At 43.7% G+C, this 24028-nt stretch overlaps 1 protein-coding gene across 2 annotated transcripts in view; it reads left to right on the top strand.

The window, feature by feature from the left end:
- Window positions 1-24028, top strand: part of RAB27B (RAB27B, member RAS oncogene family) — a 104480-nt gene that overhangs the window by 45386 nt on the left and 35066 nt on the right. Inside the window, exon 1 of one of the 2 annotated variants that reach the window (XM_081930044.1) lies at window positions 21852-22126. The exons of the other annotated variant lie outside the window; for it this stretch is intronic. The gene's annotated coding sequence lies outside the window, so the exon portion shown is untranslated. Of the gene's footprint in view, window positions 1-21851; window positions 22127-24028 lie in introns of those variants that run through there. 2 annotated transcript variants of the gene reach the window in all.

The raw sequence follows: 24028 nt of genomic DNA, 5'->3' as shown, positions 1-24028 counted from the left end.
CTTCCAATGCTGAGATCAATTTGTAGACCCAGCAAGCTATTTCTTCTCTATTCACATAAAGCTGTAACTGCATATTACATTAGTTTCTTTAAAAAATACAGACCTGCCTTAGAGTGTCTAGACAGAGGAATACTTGCACAATCAAAGCCATTGCTAAGCACAGTTTATGCTGCTAGAGCGGGGATTTCTGGATGATGTATACATGGAGATTTACGTAGGTTAAGAAAAAGTGTTCAAGACTTCCTGCATGGATGGCCATCAGTTGTAGCCTGATCCTAAGCGTTTACTGAAAGATGTCCCACTGGCCTCATTGGACTTACCCCTTACTAAGTGTGGAGGTGTATGTAATATTTAAAAAGAAGTCACAACAGGTTCTTCACCTATGATGTGTGTCATCTTTTCTTGGCTTTGCCATCCATATGACAGATTTACAATCTACCAAGTTGAACTTTCGGTCAATGGTGAATCTTGCCCCTCCCCCAATAATTCAGGCAGATTGTCTATATTTTTTTTAAAAAAGTTTAAAGTTCTACATGTAATTTGATTTGTTAATACATTCATTCAAGCAGAGGAGAAGCTTCTCTGGGGAGGGGTGTTTATGTTGTCACAGGAACTGGCCAATTGACTCCATTCATAGCCTGCTTTCGCTGCAAATTTGCAGAGCCAGGTTTTGCAGGGTTCAAGGAAAGGTCTGTTTGTGCTTGAGAGTGAAAAGGTTCCGTTTGTACTGAGCACAGAGAGAACATTTCCAAACTGGCCCTGCTGCTCTGCAAAGGTAAAAGCCTATTTATAGCTCCAGATGACCTTAGCATCCCCACACTGATTACTCTTCATTTGATTACTAAATGCTCTCAGCCAAATGTGTACACCCTGGCTCTGTTGAAAAGTATGGCACTTGAAGGAATGAGAGGTGAAAGTTTATGCTGATTAATCTGTGATGGTACATCACACATGCAAATCATCACTTGGAGCATGCATATGTGAGCTGCCCCCCAAATACATTGCAAACCCGAGAAATACAAATCCATATGATCAGAACAGTAGGGAACTCTTAAGATTCCGTTTCCATTAGACAACTCTGCTTCTTCTCAGTCTTCTTCCCCTAATCACCTTTCAGAGGAGCACCTCTCAGTGAGGTTGGAACCTTGTATCAGTGCCGGATTTACATATAAGCTAAACAAGCTATAGCTTAGGGCCACACACTTTTGGGGGCCACCAAAAAAATTAAAGGAAAAAAACCCCTGGATGTACATTTCCAAAATATAAGATAAGAAACATTTTGTTATGTGCATATGGCTTTAGATACCTATTAGGTCCATAAATTACCATATAGCATATATTCAACACCAAAAACGGCGACAATTTGTTGTTGACAAAGGACAGCTGGAGATATAAAGGTGGTGCTGTGGGTTAAACCACAGAGCCTAGGGCTTGCCGATCAGAAGGTGGGAGGTTCGAATCCCCGCGACAGGGTGAGCTCCCGTTGCTCGGTCCCTGCTCCTGCCCACCTAGCAGTTCGAAAGCACGTCAAAGTGCAAGTAGATAAGTAGGTACCACTCTGGAGGGAAGGTAAACGGTGTTTCCGTGCGCTGCTCTGGTTCTCCGGCTTAGTCATGCTGCCCACATGACCCTCGGCCAGTAAAGCGAGATGAGTGTCGCAACCCCAGAGTCGTCCATGACTGGACCTAACAGTCAGGGGTCCCTTTACCTTCAGTAGCTTAGGGCCTCAGCAAACCTAAATCCGGCCCTACCCTGTGGGGTGAACTATGAGAGCCCAGTGCAAAGACAGACACATAGATGGCCCTGGATCCTTCCCATTTTCAGCCAGTTTACATGATCCTAAGATGCTTAAATTCTTGGAAAGAACTATTCATATGTGTCAGAGCTGCCCCTGACAATATGGATTGTCCAATTGTTTGGGTAGCGTAATATGAGAGAAGAGGAGAAGAGCGCCTCCACTGCTGTGATGACAATGCCATTGTTCTAGTTATGCACGAAGGAGCTACAGAGCAATGCAACTTCCTTTGTACAGCGTTGAGGCAGGAGGGCAGATGAACCAATGGAAGGTGAAAAAGGAGAGGGAGAAGGGGCAGAGCCTGATGCTGAGGAGGAAGTCACTGACGGAGCGCAAAAGGTGACGAAAAGCAAACTTTTTCACTTTCTGGTCTATGGTCTCTTCCAGCTTCAGAGGCTCTGATACATCTCCTTGTGTAAGGGAGCCCAGATATGCCTCCGTCAGACCTAGCAAGAAGGGCCCAGGTGAAGGGTGAACAGTGCATGAGACTATATAAATATCTGTGCTTAATTTTTGAGTCATATTTATCCTTTGCCCTAAGCAGTCTGCAACATTTTATGTGTGCAGTTCACCTCTCTCTCAAATCAGTGGTGAGACGCTGACCGGTTTTCTCCTTAAGGTAGCTGTGGCTGCTGCATTGAGGGATCTCCCTGAAAGATTAAAATAGTGATTCATCTGTGGCTGCCTGTGTCAACTGAAAAATTAACATGGTTCAGTGAAACCCAGTTAGGCATACAAAGGACTCCCGTGGGGAGAGGCAAACAAACCAGCCTCCGCAAACTGCTTTATCTAATACCCATTATTCGTGTCAATCCTGTTGAATTTTGAAGGTTCACCTCTCTAATCCTTTTTACTTAGGCCAATTAGAAGCGGGAACAAAGCTGTGTGAGATCTTTGCATATGCAAACAATGAAGGGTTTTAAAAAACAAATAAGCAAATAAGTAAGGCATTACTTTCCTCAGCCAGTTTCCTATGGTTCCCCTGGACATTAACAGTAACTGGGAAACAGGAAGAGGAAAGGAATAAAAAGGTATTTCCTATTGCAAGGTTTTTTGGGGGAGTTGTTGTTTTAGCTATTGTCAATTTTGGAATGTCACAATCTGTTTCATTGTGGCCTATTCTTTTTTATGATTCTTTCATTCTTTTATTTACACAATGGTACCTCGGGTAACGTAACTTTTGGGTTGCGAACGTGGCAAACCCGGAAGTGTATACCGTACTTTTGGGAAGTGCTCTGCGCACCATGTGCTTGCAGAGAAGTGCTCTATCATGCCGTGCCTGTGCACAGAAGCAGCAGCTCTTGTTGTGGACTTTTTGGGTTACGTACAGACCACCGGAATCAATTAAATTCGTATCCGGAGGGTCCACTGTATTTTATACATTTATTTACATTTGATACATTCTTCTTTTTTATTTCTTTTTATTTGACAAAGTAAAAATCATAAATAAATAAGAATAAAAATGTGCACCCCACCCCACCGAAACCATTCCATTGTAACTATCCCACCTCCCAAAATTTCAACACCTCTTGCAATGGTTTGACCTCTTTCCATTTTAACAGTACACATTCTACAAACACCCTCCATATCTCCTCAAAATGATTTCTCCTGCATATTCCCCATCTTACCTTAATGGCACATGTTAATTTATCATGAATACCTATATCCCACTTGTGGCCTACTCTTATGTGAATTGGGGCATCTGATTACTGGCTACCGTAGGAAGCAGGATGATGGAGTACAGTATTTGAAGGTTTGAGCTGATCCAACAGGGCTCTTATTATGTATCTCTAACCACCTGCCTACCCACATGTGATTTGCAGGTGATTGCCACTAGAGTCACAGGCATCTGCAGGAATTTTTTTAGGGCGCGTGTGTCGAAGTAAAATACTGAAGACAAAAGCAGGCCAGTTTTCCCCACAAAAATTAGAAGAATAGCATAGAAGAATAGTGTCTGTATGTTCCGCCTCATTCATTGGGTTCTATATATGCTAGAAACAAACAAAACTGGGGCACATGAAAACTGGGGATCTGGAGATTATGGTTCATCCAGGGGGTGACTGCTCCCCTTCTCCCCGCTGTGGACGGCTATGACTAGAGTGTTGGTCTCTTGGATTTTTTTTTCTCTATGAAAGCTGTGGATAATATGGTAGGCAGGTGTCAGTAGAAAGAATGGATACCTCTGTGAATTTAAGTACATACTTTTGAACATCGCTGCCGTATGAAAATGCAATCTGAATTCAGTCAAAATGCACCCAAGTGATATTTCCCAAGTGATGTTATTTTGTTATGTTGACTCTTGAACCAGTCTATAAGTTACTCTCTTCAGTTGTTTGGTCACTTTGTGGACAAGGAACAGTTCCTACAGAGAGACTGTACTTCTGCATATGGACTCTATAAATACCGTGAGCATTCCACCAGCCACGAAGGTTTTCTGGGCAATGTTTAAAACGGGAGGGGGGAAAGAAGTTGTTTTTATAAAAGCCTTCTGGTTGTGTTTCCTTCATTTGCATTTCTGTTGCAAAAAGCTATGAGCCATTTGAAACCCAGAGGCCATCTTTTGGGGTCTATTTTTCTTGGCTCACATGACACAGATGTTCTGGAAAGAAAGAAATACTATTTTATTTCCCTTGGTGGGAAATGGGAAGGGAGAAGAATATCTAAGCCTTCAGGACATTTCCGATGGTTTTCACCCCTTGCCTAGGAGCAGGCAGAAAGCAAAAGCTTGTTGAAGAAGAGTTGGGAGAAAGGGAAAGGACATATCCTGCCCCAACCTAAACACATTTACTTGGAAGTAAATCCCCTTAATGTCAGTGGATGAATAAGTGAAAGCAAGAATCATCCTAAACTGGCTATCGAGAAGGAAAGGTGATATATTTGAGTTGAAATCAGTGTGACTAGATGAGCTTTCTCTTGCTGACATTAGTCATTGTCCACCTACATTATCATTGTAGAGAAGGGTAGGGAAGGAAAGAGAACCATGACTCATCTGTATTATACTTGATTGAACATCATCTCCAGCCTACATCATCCTGGTCAATGGCAGCACTCAATCTCATTTAGTATTTCTATTGAAAACCTAGCATGAACTGCACTGGGGTAAGCTTGGACATGAAATGAGGCCAATGAAACCCTTAGGACAGGGGTGAGGAAACCTCTGAGCCCTATGGCCACATTCCTTCGTAGACAACTTTCTGGGGCTTGCATGCCAGAGGTGGGTGAGGCTCGAAGCAAAGGGTGAGTGGTATGACAGATATTACTCTTAGGTTTGCACAGTAGACTAGATTCCTACCATTCAAGGATAAGGTCTTTCTCAACAACCCCTCCATCCTCTTTCCATGCAAATTAGAGGACATTGTGACTCAATAACTCCTTCCAGCCAGGCAAAAGCACATGAGGAGGGCATAGGGCGGTGGGGTGGGGTGGTCTGGGGAGAGATTTGAGGGCCAAATAGAGAAGCCATGATGGTTCCTCACTTGAGGTCCCTCACCCTTGACTTAAGAAATGCCTTCCAATTTTTGCATTTGTTGCAGGCAGATAATAAAATGTCCTGGTCTTCACTGCCAGGTGAAGAACCTGAATTCCAAGCGCTAGGCCCGCCATAGGCTTTCATGCTCAAATCAGATGGCTACATAAGGCAAAGCACAGGTTACAAGGTTCAGCAGGTGCACAAGAAGCAGGACACATTGCTAAGCAGAAGCTCAGATGTTGATACAACAAGGGACAAACCCTGCACTTTTCTTTTGAAGAATAGGCCAGGCACAGCTATCAGCAGGACACATGGCTGAAGTGAAACAGGCAACTCCGTTGAATGGGTTGGCTCTGTGAGGTTTGTTCCTGCTGGTCCTGATATTTCAATGTCCCTGGACATGGAGGAGGCGTCTGAGCTGATGAAATTTGAAGAGGAGGAGGAGGAGGCTGGAGGTGTCCGACGCCTTAGAGACACTCCTCTGACAAGTAATCTGTGAAGCCAAATGGAAACTTTCACGTTTAAAAAGCTCAGTGCATAAATTCTCATGCATGTAAAGTGTCTCATATACGTGGGTGCAAGTTAGAGTTATTACTGTTTTACAGCTATCACTGTGTTTTACAGCAGCATATCAGGCGTGGAAGCCAGGTCTTTGTTTCCATTTTAAACCACAAAACGCTTTTCTTCCCATAATCTGTCATCAGCTAGATTGCTTCGGTATTTTCATGCAATGACTTAATATTGTGGCAGTGTGGCCTCGTAGTGCACAAAATATTAGACTCATTATAAGAAAGAAAGGCAAATAAAAACCAGACAGAATGGACCCCATTTTTTGAGATTTGTTTCACAAGCACATTCGGCGGATAGCATTGCCATCTGGATTTTAATGAGCAATTCCTCTTCAACCCTCACCAGTCGCATCCTAAATCACTTCATATGCTCTCCGGGACACATAGATGGATGAAAATCCTATGCCCAGTCATAACAAGGGAGAAAGATTATTCTACTTTGTGCAAGCGGTAGTGTTTAGCCTAAGAGTTCCAGGTAGCATATTTAACTGTAAGGTCCCAGGGTGCATTATAGAAACAAATGAAACGTATAAGATGGTTCCAAACGAAACAGAACAGTGTGAATTAAATAAAAGAGATGGGTCCCATGAAACAAAATGCCGTGACTGTCAAGGGCTATGGTAAAGTGGCACATCTTCAGCATGTGGTGAAATCTGAATAATGATGGTGCTCCCACACACCTCTGGGGGCGAGGGAGTTCCACAGAGAAAGCCCTCTCCCAGGTTGCCGTTCCCCACACTTCTGAGATTTGGTGAACCTATCAAGAACCACTCCCCTCCAGCAAATCTGAGCACCCAAGGAGAGGCCTAAGTGATTCTCCACTTCTGTGTTAAAACATCTCTTTTAAAATACGGATGATTTTGAGCCTGTCACTGTCTTCCAACCTAACCTACCTCACAGGGTAGTAAGAATAAAACAGTGCATTTGTGTGTCTGCAGAAAGACTGACTCCTTACCTAAGCTTCTTTGAAGAAAGGTGGGAAATAAATGTAAGGATACATGAATATCCACACCCTCACATACAGATTTGTCCTTTTTTCAAGATATGGGGTTCAGAGTTCAGTATTTAAGAGTTCGTTGTATCCTGATATTTCTTTTTCCTGTGTGTGTGTGTGTGTGTGTGTGTGTGTGTATGCATACACACCCACAGTTTTCATTTATGTGGCAGATTCACTCCTAACTTAATCTGTGGTAGATTAAAGTGTTACTTTTCTTCAGTACTGTTTATGAATATTCACATCCCTCTCCCAGAGACTTTGAGTGGCAAATCCCTCGTCAGTCAGACTGTTTGTGGAAATGCTGCTCTGCCAGAGGCACAAATAGGGTGGCATGGAAGTACGCATTTAAACATGAATGAATATTAATGAACTATTTTCCCTCCTTTGCATTCCTCTCTGGTAGATGCTAATTAATCCTTTTCAATCCTGCCTTTTATCTTTATCCAGGCCATTTGCCTTAAAAAGGGAAAGCACTCAGGTGCGCGCGATTCCAAACGCTTTCATCTACAGGGGGAGATGGAAAAAAATATTAAATAAAAATCACTGGAACAGACGGAATCCAAAGGTCATCTAGGCTGCTGCCGCACCAGAGCCCTTTAGTGCTGCAGAGACATGGCTTCTCTGCCATGAGATGCGTGTGGAATTAAAATGGAGACGCCACATGAACTCATAAGTGCCATATTGCACCTCCCTCGGGCCAAGGTTGTCCAGTAATGTTTACTCACAAGTAAATCCAGCTCAGCAAAGTTCTCAGAAACATTAATTAAAATTCCCTCCTCGTAGGTTCAACCTGTTTCTTTGGGGATTAGTGATAGATAGTCCCGTTTAACTGCTCCTTGAATAGACTCTCTCAGTTTTCTGAGGGCATGTATACATTAGCGAATAAAACACAGCAAGGTCGTTTTCCCTCACTGAATTTCAAGTTTTGCATTGCTGTATGCACCATCACCTGATTAGTTTCTCCAAACCCGCAACTGCCCCAAACTCCCATTCAGTGAGGCCATCACATGTGCAATGGATGCCTGGAACAACAACAACAATTTATTATTTATACCCCACCCATCTGGCTGGGTTTCCCCAGCCACTCTGGGCAGTTTACAGCATATAAAAAATTATAAAAACATTAGACATTTATAAATTTCCGATACAGGGTTGCCTTCAGGTTACACGTCTCAGCTTAACCGCAGTTTACATCTACAAATCAGATGGAAGCCAGTTTGTAATATTGCATCAAAAAGCAGCATAAGCTGTGCCCAGGGATTTCCATATTTGGTACAGTTTAATCAAACCATGGTCAATTCTTTTTTTTTAAAAAAAATAATTTTTATTAACCGACCAATCAAATCAAATCACATCACATAAATTCCAAATTACAAAGCCGAATTTTAAATTTTTGTTGAGGGGACCCATATTTCAAGTTTCGAAGGGGGATTCTGATCATCTTCTTGCTACTGCGTTCATATCCAAATCAGTCCAAATAAAGTTCATAATTCTATCCAGTCTTATCTTGCTGTTTCCACATCTCATCTTATTCGTACATTTTTATTTTTCTTTATGATCTCTTCTGATAATCTCCTTAAGCAGATAAACACCAATTATATCCTGTGTGGATTTTTCCGTTCGACCAATCCTCATATCATGATGGTTTCCATATATCATCACTTTCATAAATAACATCGCTCTTTCCATCATTAATCTCAGGATCTGTCGTTTTTGAGTCCCACTGAGGAGTCTCACCCACAGTATAAAAACAACTCTTTTCCTCCTCCCAGACTCAAGTCCTCCGACAGAGCTTACCAATATGGCGACGGTATTTTTAACTGCGTCATTCCAGAGCTCTTAAACTTCTCACGCTCTTCTTAAAACGTGCTTTGGTTGGAAAGATTATCTCCACACACACTTAAATCCACAGCTTAAGTCATTAAAGTGGCATTTCTGACTTGTGGGGGGGGGGTTCTTGTTTTATCACATAGAGGAAAGAAATAAAGGTTTTTTCCCCTCCCCAGTGGCGTAGTGTGGGGGGTGCAGGGGGGGCCGGCCGCACTGTGCGCAACATCTGGGGGTTAGGGTTAGGGGGCGCAAATCCACGAGTTAGGGGGCGCAAATCCACGGGTTAGGGAGCGCAAATTACTTGCCTTGCGCCGGGTGCTGACAACCCACGCTACGCCACTGCCCCTCCCCCATCAGTCCCTTTGCCATACCGAGTCTTAGCTGTCTTCTCATGATTGATTCTTATTCTTCTGTCTCATCTTGCATATCACAGAACTCTTCAGCTAGCATTCTTTACTCCCCCTCCTTCCTTGAAATATGTGCATTCACTTCTTCCTAATTGTTCCTTTTGAAGTTCTTGCAGCTAGCGGCACGGATCAGGGACGGCGTCCAGGAGCACCGAGACACACAGGGGGCATTCTGCCTAGTGCCCCCATCCCCTCAAATCTGGGGGTGGTATAGGGAACAGCAGGCACGGGCAGCCCCCCCATAAACCTGGGGGGGGTAGGGAGGCTATTTACTCCCATCACAGCCTCCTAATTACCCCCTGTGGGTCGGAGAGATGTTATTGTCAGCCATCTTCCGATGCGCCCCTAGTGGCCCCTCAAACCATGGTCAATTCTAACTTTTACTAAATCCAAGAATTATGGATGACTTGTGCCCACAAACTGTGGCACCCAGAACCTATAACAATATATTGATTTAAAATAGTGCTGCTTTTCTAAAAAAAGAGGTCTGCCAGAACTCACCATGGATGCCTCCCTTGTTCTCTTTTAAGGGCAATGGCGCCCACCTGAGGTGCTGGAACTGAGGGCTCAGCTACAATTGTAAAGAAAAGGTGCTTTGTATGCGCTATAACACTGTGACACCAGATGGCGCTGTGGAGTCCCATCTTTCGCCAACATGATTTTCCCTTTATAAAGTTTACAACGCATTTAACTGAAACGTGTGTTTTTTTATGTGTCAAGATCCAGCCTGAGTTCCGGTGAGTTCTGGCTGAAAAAAGGCCCTGATTTAAAACACCCCACACATAACAGGTCTCTGGGGTAGCTTGTAACAAAGTATTTAAACAATAACATCAGAACCAACTCCTAGATGGTATCCTTCTCCACTTCCAGTTCTCCCACCATGAAACGTGCTTTTGGGAACCTGACAGCAGATGGACATTTACAGGGATCAGGGCTTCTCCTCTTGTCAGATCGCAGCGCTCCTTGGTTCAAGTGGCAGAACGGGTCAACAGGATGAGATGAAAACAGTCAGTTTCGACAGTTCCAAGAATTGTATAGCTAGGCTGTGCATTGAGGATGGCTTGTTCAGCGCTTGCAGTACACAAGCACCTAGCATCTCGACAGGCAACTGAATCATATCCCTGCTGACGCATTGACAGGGAGGTCAAGTTTGCTCATTATACTTTGCAACATGTTGCCATGTAGTACTAGCACACAACAGCTGATTAGCATGACTTTGTTAAGATGTACTATCTCACAGTCCTTTCAAAGAATTAGTCATAGCTCTATTTCCAGTTATCACCCCCCCATCCCCACAACATCTCATAATTCTATTTCAATCATGTTCTGCATATTAATTTGCACTGTGAGGAATTTATCTTCCTGTTCTTATCTCTGTGACCAGCAAAGTCGAATCATAGCAACTTGGAAAAGTCAGTGATGCCATCATCACTATTCCATTGTAATCTCAGAGGGGCTGTGTGTGTTTCATGGTCCTTATTATTCTGTTCAGTCTTGGGCATCAAGAATTGGGTTACTATATGTCCCCGGTTCCCGGGGACGGTCCCCAGATTTGCAAATCTGTCCCCGGGAAATGTGGCAGTAGTAGCCTCAGCAGCCCGGAGCCAGCCTGGTAGCGCAGTTGGCTCTGGCTGGCTTCAGGAGCTGCTTGCTGCCACCACCACTGCCTAGGGGGAACCGGGGACGTCCAGCGGTACAGATCTCCTGCCCCCTTCCCCCTTTGTTTTGACAGATCAGGGGAGGCTCAGGAGTCGCAGGCAGGCGGCCGTTGCCCAGGAAGGGCACAAGGCACATGGTTTCTCTGCCAGGCAAGGTGCAAAGCCCTTCTTTCACACCCTGTGAAACATAAATGTGCAGAGTTTTTAAAAAACTTGGCAACACCCACCTGCCTACGACTCCCAAGCCTCCCCCTATCAGTCAAAACAAATAGGGAAGGGTGCAGGAGATTGGGGGAGGCTCAGGAGTCACAGGCGGTGCGCCGTTGCCCAGTTTTTTAAAAACTGCGCAATTATGTTTCACAGGGTGCGAAAGAAGGGCTTTGCACCTTTATACAATATGCATGTGTGTTTGGACCCAGGGTCTTTTGCCTCACCATCCCCACTGCTGATTCCCTGTTGCTACTCAGCTTAAAAAAAAAAAGTGTCCCTGGATTCATTGAAAAAAATCTGGTAACCATAACCAGTAGAGTAGAGCCCTTCTGAATCAAGCCAACGGCCCATTGAATCCAGCATCCTGTTTCCAATATAGCCAACCAAATAATAGTACTATAGAACTGTAGAGTTCGAAGAGACCCAGAGCACCATCTAGTCCAACCTGCTGCAATGCAGGAATCCTGCCAAAATCCAGCCCTGGCTGGGCTTGAACCACCAACCTTTTGGTTAACAGCCAGATGCACCGACCCATTGTGCTACCTGAGGATTATGCTTCTTGGAAGCCTGCAAGCAGTCAAAAAAAGTGATAGCTCTTCAGTACCACGCTTGCTCTGAATATGGAGCCTCTGTATGCAGTCACTGTGACCAATAGCCACTGATAGGCCCGGAACACCTTCCATTCAGGCTACAATGTTTGTTCTTAAGTTAGAAAAAGGCAATATTATATATTATATATTTTTTTAATGTATGATACGAAGCAGGAGTGGGTGGCTCTTCAAGTCTCGTTACCTGGCCCTCTGGATTTCTCCCAGTTCCCATGCTCTCCCAGTCATCACCTCCGATCTCACAGTGATTGTTTGTCAAGTGTTCCTTCTTCTTAGCACGTTTCTCCCTTTCATTCTGAATCTGAGTGTCTTCAAAGGCCATGACATCTTTGGTAAAGGCTGTTCTACAACTGGAGCACTTGCAGGCCAGTGTTTCCCAATGGTCAGTGTTTATACTACATATTTTTAGATTTGCCTTGAGAGAGTCTTTAAACATCTTTTGTTGACCACCAACATTACACTTTCCATTTTTAAGTTTGGAATAGAGCAGATGCTTTGGAAGACGATAATCAGGCATCCACACAACATGACCAGTCCAACAAAGTTGATGTTGAAGAATCATTGCTTCGAAACAGCAGCCTCCTCACTGCAGACATTGAGCCCAGTTGTGTGTAAGGTGGTGGAGTCTTCCTCTCAGCTATGAAGCTGCTCTTAGCTTTCAGGGAGGAGGGAACCAGAAGCTCCTGTTTGCAGGTCTGCCCTGTCTCTTTTAATCATGCCTTTGGAAGAGGCATTAATTCCCTCCTTCTGTCGCAATTCCACAATTCAGTTTCATTCAAAACAGGATAAATTCCAAAGATCTTCTGCTGAAGATCTGCACCATTTCCTGGTCTTCCTCTAATGTTCACCTTCAATGCACCAATCTGGAGAGACAAGAAATGAGGCCTATAAGTAATTGGCAGTCCTTGGATTTAATAGACCAGAGCAAATCTCTTCGTTCGCTACTTGAGTTTGCACTCGAACGAAACCAAACGGAGGAGGGGAGCAAGACAGGAAAAATGAAAGTGTAATTGTAGCTACTTTTAACAAGGCTGCAAGAATATTTCATGAAGCAGTTCTGGTGAAAAACATGTGCCGGATGTTCAGTGAGGGGAAACTGCCAGTTGATTCTGAGTTTTAGTAGCTGTTGACAATATGCTATTAAGGGAAGTACTAGTTTTCAGGTGTGGTGGATAAAGCAAAGGCATTCTTGAAGAAGACTGCTAAGCAGGCTATTAAAGGTAAAGGGACCCCTGACCATAAGGTCCAGTTGTGGACGACTCTGGGGTTGCGGTGCCCATCTCGCTTTACTGGCCGAGGGAGCTGGCATACAGCTTCCAGGTCATGTGGCAGAGCAGAGCAGCGCATGGAAACGCTGTTTACCTTCCCGACAGAGACGTACCTATTTATCTACTTGCACTTTGACGTGCTTTTGAACTGCTAGGTTGACAGGAGCTGGGACAGAGCAATGGGAACCCACCCCGTCGCAGGGATTCAAACCGCGACCTTCTGATCGGCAAGCGCTAGGCTCTGTGGTTTAGACCACAGCACCACCCGCGTCCCTTCAAGCATGCTATTAAGTCCACCTTTTGTCTTTGCTGTAGTGGCATTTCAAGAGTTTCACAACCAGTCCATTTCTAAATAGTATTCCACCAATGCTTCAGAAGCAATCTGCCAATTTCCCATTTTTTATTCATGCACTGTGTTCAAACTGCAGCACAAGCACAGTTTACTGCAGTTTTAGTTCGCCATTTTCATTTATTTTAGTTTTTCTTCTTTCAGTTTAATGTTTAGCTTCAACTCTAGTGCAAAACTACATAATACAAAGAAAATGAACTTGCTGCATCTCAAAATCAAGAACAGATTTTTGAAAACAGAGGCTACCTCCCATTGTTTAAAAGCACTGGGTGGAAAGCAAGGCCTTCATCTGGCAGCTCAAAGAATACAAAAATGGTGTCAAGTGATTTTCCTTGGGAAGGCTATTCCACAACCTCCAAGTGTCCATATTGTTCAGGGACATCCCTGATTTAGCGAAACCATCCTGGTTTCTGATTTGATCCCAGAATGTCCCACTTTTCCTTAGGATGTCCCTATTTTCATTGGAGAAATGTTGGAGGGTATGGATTTGGGTGTCGCACAGGGTGCCCCTGAAATTTGAGGTTCCAAGGTATGCCACTGCTTGCCTGCATCAGTGATATGGTCAGGAGTGGAAGATAAACAGACCATGTGTTATTTGTTTCATTTCACGACATTTATATACCATTTATTGTAATAAAACCTCTAAGTGGTTTACAAAAAGATAAATGTTAAAATTATCAATAAAAGACAAATAGAGGTGTTAAAAATATTCTTTAAAACAGGTATTATAATTATAATTATAATTTTTTATATATACCCCACCCATATGGCTGGGTTTGGGTTTCCTCAGCTGCTCTGGGCAGCTCCCAACTGAATATTAAAAACACAATAAAACATCAAACATTAAAAACTTCCCTAAACAGGGCTGCCTTCAGCTGTCTTTTAAAAGTCAGATAGTTGTTTATTCCCAGACAGAGAAGGCCCTCTGTCTGTAACCTCACTTCTCACAGTGAGGGAACTGCCAGAAGGCCCTCGGAGCTGGACCTCAGTGTCGAGGCAGAACGATGGGGGTGGAGATGCTCCTTCAGGTATACCGGGCATATTTGTGCACGTCTAGATGCTACTGAGGTTATTTACATACGGCATGAACGAAAAGGTGGTTCCTGCCCCAAGAAGCTTACAGTCGGTCTGAGAGCAGAGTGGAAGAATGATGGAAGGCAAGGATGACTGTGAGCAATTGTAGATAGACATCACTGCAGATGAAGATGAAGGTGAGGGTGTTAAAGAAGCTTACTACAGCAAATTAACACTATCGGAAAGTTAATTAAGTCGACATTAAGTGGTTAGCACAAACTCAGCAAGATGGCAGGCTTTTACTTTGTGACCTTGCTTGACTTCATATTTCTTGTTTGTCTTTGGAGAACTCTTTCTGATTAGAAATACCTGATTCTGTGCATTGGGTTATTCTGGGGCAATTTGTCTATCCAAAGAGATGCTTAAATTTAGAGTCCTCCTTTAATATATAAAAAGCAGCAACAAATGAAATCTTGTTTGACTTGCTTCAAAGCAACACTTCAAAGCTGGGTCAATTCCCTGTTTCGAAAAAAAAACTCCATAGTAATCATCAGCTTATAAAGGCATAGCTCATTTTTGAGATCTGACTACAACAGCTACCTTGGCTCACCCATCAGTCTCAAATTGTAGTTGCAGCTTGATGGGCTCCTCTCAGCCTTTGAAGCAGCTCAAGGGTTGGATGATTACATGGTGCATTCAGGACTTTGATTGACTGGTGCCTATTTCACTACTGTTCTTTCTAACTCCAACACTATCTAATACTTGAGTCTTGGGATTAAATAACAGGCAACATTAATGAATACCTTCACAGTCCCAAGTTTGATACTGGCTTCCTCATATTTTTACATGACAAGCTATATGTTTAATCAGTTTTATCTCTCAAGGTATTTATCAAGGCATGGCATGTTAGTCCATAATTTTATCAGTGTTTTGCGACATCTGAGCATTTTTGGCAGCGTCCAAAGAAAAGAATCTTTTATTTCTTTTCAGGTGTACTTCTCCGTATGCATTTTTAGATTGCTCGTTCTTATTGCTATTTATTCTATTTAAAATCCCATGGTTCTTACAGATGCTTTTTCCAAACTGATGGCTAAGACGGGATTCGCCCTTTTGGTGACTCTTTCTTTCTATATTATTATAGCTAAGCACATGCTTCTCTAGATCATACTTATAAAACCTTATTTGTTAGTGAGGGAGCAAGCAGCAAACATACACAGGACTCCTCCTCTCCCCTGGTGGCTGCTGCTCATTGGGGTCTGGAGCCATCTTCCCATGAATTTCTCTAATCAAGGGGTAAAGAACCAGATGTCATTAAACTAGAATTCCTGTTGGCTAATCTGGCTGGGGTTGATGGAAACTGGAGGGGTTGATGGCCACAGATTCTCCACTCCTGGCTGAATCCCTTTTTAAAGCCCTCTGAGCTAATGAAGGAATTGAAGGGTTGCTCATTCAGTTTGCAGATGGACCAGTTCTCCAACTGTTAAGGTCATAACTGAATGCCGATTCTGTTTTCTGCAGCATTCGATACCCCTCCCAGTTTATAAAGATGTTGAACAACAAGAGGCCCAGGACAGAACCCGGTGCCACCTCACTTGTCATCCTTTTTCCCAGGATGAGGAGGAACCATTAGTGAGCACTCTTTAGTTTCGGTCAGTCAACCAGCTACAAATCCACCTAGCAGTTACCTCATCCAGCCCTCATTTTACCAGCTTCTCTGCTAGAATATCATGGAGGACTTTGTCAAAAACTTTACTGGAAGTCTCAGAGTACAGGATTGCTGTGGCCAAGGAGCAACTAAAACTCAGAGATGTTAGGAGCAAAGGAACTTGCTTTAAATAAATAATAATAATAATAATAATAATAATAATAATAATAATAATAATAATAATATCTTAGTATTTATACCCTGCCTATCCAGCTGAGTTTCCCCAGCCACTCTGGGCGGCTCCCAATCGAGTATTACAAACAATACAGCATTCAATATTAAATATTAAAAACTTCCCTAAACAGGGCTGCCTCCAGATGTCTTTTAAAAATAGGATAGTTGCTTATTTCCTTGACATCTGATGGGAGGGCGTTCCACAGGGTGGGCACCACTACCGAGAAGGCCCTCTGCCTGGTTCCCTGTAACCTCACTTCTCGCAATGAGGGAACCGCCAGAAGGCCCTCGGCGCTGGATCTCAGTGTCCGGGCTGAACAATAGGGGTGGAGATGCTCCTTCAGGTATACAGGTCCGAGGCCATTTAGGGCTTTAAAGGTCAGCACCAACACTTTGAATTGTGCTTGGAAACGTACTGGGAGCCAATGCAGATCTCTCAGGACTGATGTTATATGGTCCTGGTGGACTCTCCCAGTCACCAGTCTAACTGCTGTATTCTGGATTAACTGCAGTTTCCAGGTCACCTTCAAAGGTAGCCCCACGTAGAGCGCATTGCAGTAGTCCAAGCAGGAGATAACTAGATCATGCACCACTCTGGCATGTCTGTGGGCAGGGAGGGTCTCAGCTTGCATACCTGATGGAGCTGGTAGATAGCTGCCCTGGACACAGAATTAACCTGTGCCTCCATGGACAGCTGTGAGTCCAGAATGACTCCCACCTGGTCTGCACACCTGGTCCTTCAGGGGCATAGTTACCCCATTCAGGACCAGGGAGTCCCCCACACCCTATCTGTATATCAAATATTACCATTGCTCCCTCTCAGTATTATCTATTCAGTGGAAGCTGGTGCATTGGGGTAGAGAGGGCACTGCTCCACCAACCTCAACAAGTCTCCATCTGCCTGCCTTTTAACATCCAGCCCAGAAGCTTCATCTTCCTTGGTATCAATTTTGACCTTGTAGAACTCAGCAGGCATGGAGACAGCGACAAAGCTAAAATTAGCTGGTTCCATTGGCTTTGGCTCCAGCTGCTTTTGGCCTTCTGCCCAGAGGCGGTGCATCTTGTTTCATTGGCTGAGGTGAAATGGAAAGGTGCCACCCCACACATGCTTTGCCACCCCACAGCCTTACCTGAGAAGTGTGGCAGTGCCCATGAAGCACCGGCGATGGGTTTTGGCGAGATCTCGCAAGCTCTCTCTGAGATCTCACCAGAGGCCAGTGCCACTGCTGGTGCTGCTTCTCAGCTGCCAGTGGGAGTGAATGGGACATCCTTTGGGTGCTGGCTCTTGGAGTTCTGCCACCTGAGGCAGCTGCCTCAGCCCACATCATGGGAGGGTCGGCCTTGTTTCTGCCCTGCCATTCCTATTGGACACTAGGTACCGCTTTGTCTACATAAACTAGAAGGGTTTCAGACAGGAGTTCCATGATAGAAAAAAAGGGAAATACTAAATAAGTAAACAATGTACTAAATAAGCAAATAATGGCTGATAACATCTGTACAAGTGCCAACCTGTTTAGCTGGAGTCCTTTTCAAGAATGCAGCAAGAGGAATTCTGATTTATCAGCAAAGAAGGTTTATGTGGCTGTTAGCCCAGGGTGGTACATTGTATAGTTAGCTTGTCATGTGAAGGTGACTCCTTATCTCCTAGAGAGATTGCATTTCTTGGAGAATCCAAAGCTAGACTCAATGAAGCAAGCTGGCTCTGGAGCTTCAGCCAGTGAATGGCCTCAGCCAGTGCTATTTTTCTAGAAAAAGAGGTGCCAGAGCTCCCTATGAACATCTCCCTTGTTCTCTTAGAATGGTCATGTCACCCACCTGAGAGTTGTAGCTAGCGAAAAAGCTCTTGTCTCAATTGTCAGGAGTTTGATATTTTTAAATTTGTGTGTTTGTTTCAATATTCTATTGTGATTTGGGAGTGTTTTTAGATGAAAATGGGATATAAATACCAGGAGCAATAAAAAGCAACCAGCGTTACGTGATATTTATTGCTCTTCTTATTAACTTGTTAATCACCTTCTACACAACTGTCTCAAGGTGATGTACAAAAAAACCAGCAAAACAGTAAGAAACAAAAACCAGCAAGTACATTAAAGCAAACAAACTGATACCATACAAAATGGTGACCCATGACAAAGACCCATTCATCCACCTGATAATTGCATGGTTTCAAGCCGTTCCATATTTTTTTACAAGTAAAAAAGAATATGTTTCCATATCATCCCCTCCATTTCTGATGTTCACAACTGAGTGCCATTTCTTATGTAGCCAAGATGGAACTATCTGCAAGCAAGAGGGAGGTATCAGTAGGCTGAGGAAAACACCGAAATTTGCAGAAGTACACACGTGAAAATCTTTAGAGAAAACAACCATTTGGAGGGAACTTCCCAAAACATCCAAACATGGACCGAGCTTATTCAGTGGGGTCATGCGGTGCAGGCTGACTCTTGCAGAAGGGTGACAAAAAGGCCAGGAGGAAAGAGGAGTGGAGTCGAGATGGAGGACATAGCCAACTGACTAAAACATGGAACTGGAGCCTCTTGTTTCTAGTCCTACTTGTATAACCCTATTTGCATGTTGGTTTGGCTGTTGCTTGATAGTCATGTGATACCGTATTATGCAAGTAGTTATAAAAGTTATTTTTGCCCCATCTTTCTGGGACATCTAAAGCTTCAACAGTTCACAGGAGTGGGGGAACCAGTGAACTAATAGCATGACAACAGGACAGGGTGTCGCAAACCCGTCATAGGAGTTCACATTCAGATTATTTAATACTAAGTGTGCATAAGGGCTCCTATTTCTGTGAATTCCTCTGTGAACTGACCCCTGACCCCTGCCTCTCAGACGAATGTGTTGACTGGGATATAACCAGCCTTTCGATTTTGCACTTCTCTGAATTTTGCAGTGTTGTTGTTTGGCTTGAAAAATGTGCCAAAAATGTGTGCTATGGAATTAAATATGTTTAGAAATGCATGCCGTGTGTGTTTAAATGTGTAATTTGTATGTGAATTTTAAAAAGCAGCTTAATGCCAAAAACATAGGGCAGAGTGGATTTATCAATGAAGCATGCATCATTGTCACGGACCAGAAATAGAACGATTCATCCATCCCTACCAGTTCATTGTTTCATTGTTAGGCATGAGGAAATGCACAAGGAGGTATAGGCAGTTCTCATTAAAGTTGTGTTCGTAATCTGCATTAGACAGGATCCCTTCAATAATGGTTGCGGTTGCTTTAAAAAATAGCTACACTTACCAGTGACAAATATTTCAATTATCTAGGGAAGAATTCAGCGTAGTGCTAAGCAGATCGCTTTGTCAGTGCAAACAATTTAGAAGTATGAGAACATTTTAAAAACATTTCTTTTATAAGGATGTTATGTTGTGGGAAAGGATTATAACCCTTAAATATTCAGAAAGGTAAAGAAACAATATTTCATTGTTACCAAATATAGTTCTTGTGATATACGGCAGGCAATCTCCAAGCAGATTTTGAAAGAGGGTGAATGTGCTTGTTTTCCCATCAGCCGTGCATCCAGGTTAATTTGGTTTTTATAGCAATAAATGCTGTGATAGAACTCCTTGTGCTTGATTTACTTTAAGCCAATGGGGTGGGCTCAGGGCATGGAAATTTATGATCCAACATTCAGTAAGTGGCCTAATTTATTTGCTTCTTCAGTTCATCAGGGGCTGAGTTGTTTTTATTTGCCATCCGTGTTGGTAAGCTTGCCAAATCACCTATATATGGCAATGCATGTGACCTCCTCAGGAAGAAATTAACATTACAGTTACATATAAGTACCGTATTGTGCTTCTTGAGTACGTTTCCGAGCACAATTCAAAGTGCTGGTGCTGACCTTTAAAACCCTAAACGGCCTTGGTCCAGTATACCTGAAGAAGCATCTCCACCCCCATCGTTCTGCCCGGACACTGAGGTCCAGCGCTGAGGGCCTTCTGGCAGTTCCCTCACTCCGAGAAGCCAAGTTATAGGGAACCAGACAGAGGGCCTTCTCGGTAGTGGCACCCGCCCTGTGGAATGCCCTCCCACCAGATGTCAAAGAGAACAACAACTACAAGACTTAGAAGACATCTGAAGGCAGCCCTGTTTAGGGAAGTTTTTAATGTTTGATGCATTACTGTATTTTAATATTTTGTTGGAAGCCGCCCAGAGTAGCTGGAGAAGCCTAGCCAGATGGGCAGGGTATAAACAATAAGTTGTTGTTGTTGTTGTTGTTGTTATAGAGGGAGCAGAAACATTCTCTCTCTCTCCCTACCAGGGACATCTACATTTTACTTCCATATTATTTAGCTACTTTTGGACAACAGTTTTGAACTTTTGACTTACGTCCGAACTACTGATTACAGACTTTTATTACAGCTACTCATACAAACTCAGCAATTACTGTTATGCTGCAGTGCCAATCAGACAGAACTAAGTGGGGGGGGGGGAGGTCTGACTCCCACCCATCCTTAATTTTGAGGCGGGAGGGGTGGCCTCTTCCTGCAGTCTTGTAGCCAAAGCTTTCCAAAAGGTCCCACCAAATGCTGCACCAGGGATTGGTCATTCATATGAAAGAACATGGGTGACCATACTGGAAGTTATGAATGAGTTCAACTTTATATTTCCTCTCTGCCAATGCCTTAACTACACTCATAGAATCATAGAGCTGGAAAGAATCCCGAGGGTCCTCTAGTCTAAGCCCCTGAAAAAAGTATCTCAACATGTGGTCACCCATCCCATTTGACACCACACTGGACCCTGCTTAGCTTTGCAAATGTGCTAGTAGTTTTATTGCTGCACCACAGGACCACTATGTATTGTTACTTCACACACCCCATTGCTAAAGAGGTGTTATCCGGGCAGGGTTATCAGTGCTCAGCAGAATGAGCGCAACAGTCCCCAAATGCAACAGGGCCAACACACCACATTTTGAAGTAAGGGAGCCCCCTGCCCACCCCACATAAAACCATTATCTAAAATTACCTATCTGCATCACTGTACCTGACTCTGACAGAGTTGTACAGTGACAGTGGTACAGCCGCCCTCTGAAGGTTGTGGACTCCCCTTCCTTGCATGGTCACCTGTCATAGATGCTTTAGTTTAGATTCCTGTATTGCAGGGTGGGTGGGTGGACTAGATGACCCTCAGGGTCCCTTCCATCTCTACAATTGAATTAGTCGATGATCCTCTCAATGAAAACAGGTTTGGGACCTAAACCTAGTTAATCTGTAGTCACATTTTGACGTTCCTTTTTGTTCCTCTTTGGCTGCTGTTTTCTGGCAGAGGATGCCACTTAAAAATCCTTAAATTAGTATATATTCACAGTGCAAGCCTATATACAGTCTACTCAGAAGTAAGCCCTGTTGAGTTCAATGAAACGTACTCCCAGCTTAATGGGCAGGATTGCAGGTTTATTTTAATTGGGGGAGGGTGTTTTTCTAATCTCCTTAGTTAGTAGAGAATTCTCAGGGCAGCCTGCAGCAGGTAAAAACCCAAGTATCACAGAACAGCAGTCAAAACAGACCAGTAGCCTCCAGCTGAACAGATAATATTCCCACTTGGGCACTAAAATGGATCCTTTTAAAACTCGACACAGCAACACAACATAGCCAATTCCTTCCCCCGAATGTCCTTACAGAAACACAGAGGCGCGCGTAAAGTTGCAGCAAGTTCGCCTTAGCAGCCAGCGCTGTGTGCGACTGTGTCGCCAGCCTGATCTGCCCGGGTTACATCCTGTACGTCCGTGCGGACGGTCACGGGGAACGCCTTTCCTCTCCAATCAACCTTTCCAGAGAGCAGCTTCTGTGAGCTCAGAGCTGGAGGGTGGTGCCGAGCGCACAGCAATTCGACTTTCGCTGCTGGCGAGGGAGGAACGCCACTTTTCCGGACTCCTTTGTCCTCCTCCCCTTTCCTTCATGCTCTTCAATGTTTCCAAGGATTGCTAGATTGCTTTGGGGTTTTCTTTCGTTTATGAGGAGTTGACTGCGGCGGGTGAGAGTCTTTTGGGAAGACGAAACAAGCATCGGACTCTGTAAGCAGGCACCAAATCCCCGGCAAAGAAAAACTTCGCGCCCTGGTAAGTTTCAGGTCGTGTCCGGGTATTATTTTCTGAAACGCGTTCGCACACCCCTGATCCTTACCAGCGAATCGTTTAACTGCTCCGTCGCTTTGCTGAAAGAAAACCCGACCAGGAGATACACTGTAGCAGCAGGCCTGAAAAGAAAACAGCAGGCAAGTTTGGCTTATTGTCATTATTTACTACCTGTGGTTTCCTTTTTGTGATTTCTGCGCTAATGGTAAGCCAGGTTTTCAGAGCCCAAACTTTTGCAGAGCAATTCAGAAACAACTTGTTTGAGTGCTGAGCAGCTGGAGATCCCAGGAGGGGTTCTTTCCCCCCCTTTTTTGCAGAATTACATATGGAGGTTTTAGGTGAGATTGTAAAAAACTCAAGTCACATTGCTGTTTGCTTCTTCTCAGTGTTAGCGTAAAATCTTCAAAGTGGAAGTCTTCCAAAAGAAACGTACCCACTCACTATTATATTACTCAGCTTTTTGAAACATGCTTTGTGCAAAAGGTAACTGCCTGGTTGTAGTATTTTTGTAACGTGGCTGTTCGTTTTAAAGATAGTGATCTCTGATGATGTGTACAGGAAGTGTTGTGGCTACATTAAAAGAAAAGTTTTATCCTGCTCTAAGAAAGGAAAATGTGATGATAGAAGGTGATTTGGGCTGCCATAGTATGTAGACTTTCCAGAGAGCAAGCCCCATGTGACACAGTGGGGTTTACATCTGAGTAAATTTACATAGGATTACACTGTATGAACTATATGCAGCATATTTTGGGTGCAATCCTGTAGCAATGTACAGGATTGCACCCAAAATGTACAAGCAAGCCCCTCTGAACTCATTGTGACTTACTCCTGAGTAAATATGTATAGGACTGCACTGTTATTACCTGAATTGCTGCAATACCTGAACATCTTTAAAGTTGACTCAACGAATTGCAGCGGAGCTTACGCTAAGAAAATACGCCTAGGCACATAGCCTTACAAACTGACATTGACACCTTGACCTTTAGAAGTGTAACTGAAAACAATAGCACTTCCAAATAGCTTGTTCAAGTTCAGTGTGTTCGATGAGTCAGGCAAGTTTGGCTAAATGAGTAATTAAGTATGGGAAAATGAGAAAGCTACGTGCATAAATGAACTAGGAAAAGAGGGGCATCTATACTGTATCCTGTATTTGGATTGGTGGGAGTTATGGATAAACATATGTCAAATCAGAGGGGCCGTTTTATACTGCCAGAGAAATGTGGAAAAATATTTTGGGTTCCAAACTGCCTCTGTTAAAAGTTAATGGAAATTTGGCCAGGAACTTCTGTATAGGCAGGATTGCAGGCAGCATTCTGTGGGGTAGCATGTGGGTGCACTTAAACAATGAGCAGGCTGACACAATTCTGCTCTTTCCCAATGATAAAGCTGCGTCTTTGTTTCACCATTTGGCTCAGTGTAGTGGATTTTTATACCAGTGCAACAGAAGGTAATGCTGTGGACTATTTTCACCTGCAAAGATGTTCTGTGTGGGAACACATTTTTGGACACTGATGCATGCATATGTTGGCTGAGGCATGTGTGTAGTGGGAAGCTGAGGTTGGCCTGATATATGTGGAGGACAGCATCACAAGGGAAGTAGTCCCCACTTTTGTCAGCTCAAAGGAATCGGTCAGGCTGCTGTAAACATGTGGTTTTTCACGGGAAAAGCAGGCCAACAGGGTGTGTGCTTCCTGAATTATTCAGTCTTGTTCAGCTCCGCATTTTGCATTAGGAACAAACCCTTTTAATTGACCCACCAGTTCATGGCAAGATTCTGCCATAGTGCAGAAGGTGCCTTACCAGGGCATGTTCCCTTGAACGCAGTAGGGCTCCACCTTCCATAGGTGTGTAGCACTGTGACCTATGAACCAAGAAATCCACCTTTTG

Source organism: Podarcis melisellensis (genome assembly GCF_964234715.1).
Source record: "Podarcis melisellensis genome assembly, chromosome: 11".
Lineage (NCBI taxonomy): Eukaryota > Metazoa > Chordata > Lepidosauria > Squamata > Lacertidae > Podarcis > Podarcis melisellensis.
Note: the sequence above shows the minus strand (reverse complement) of the source record. Positions and strands in the feature narration are given on the sequence as shown.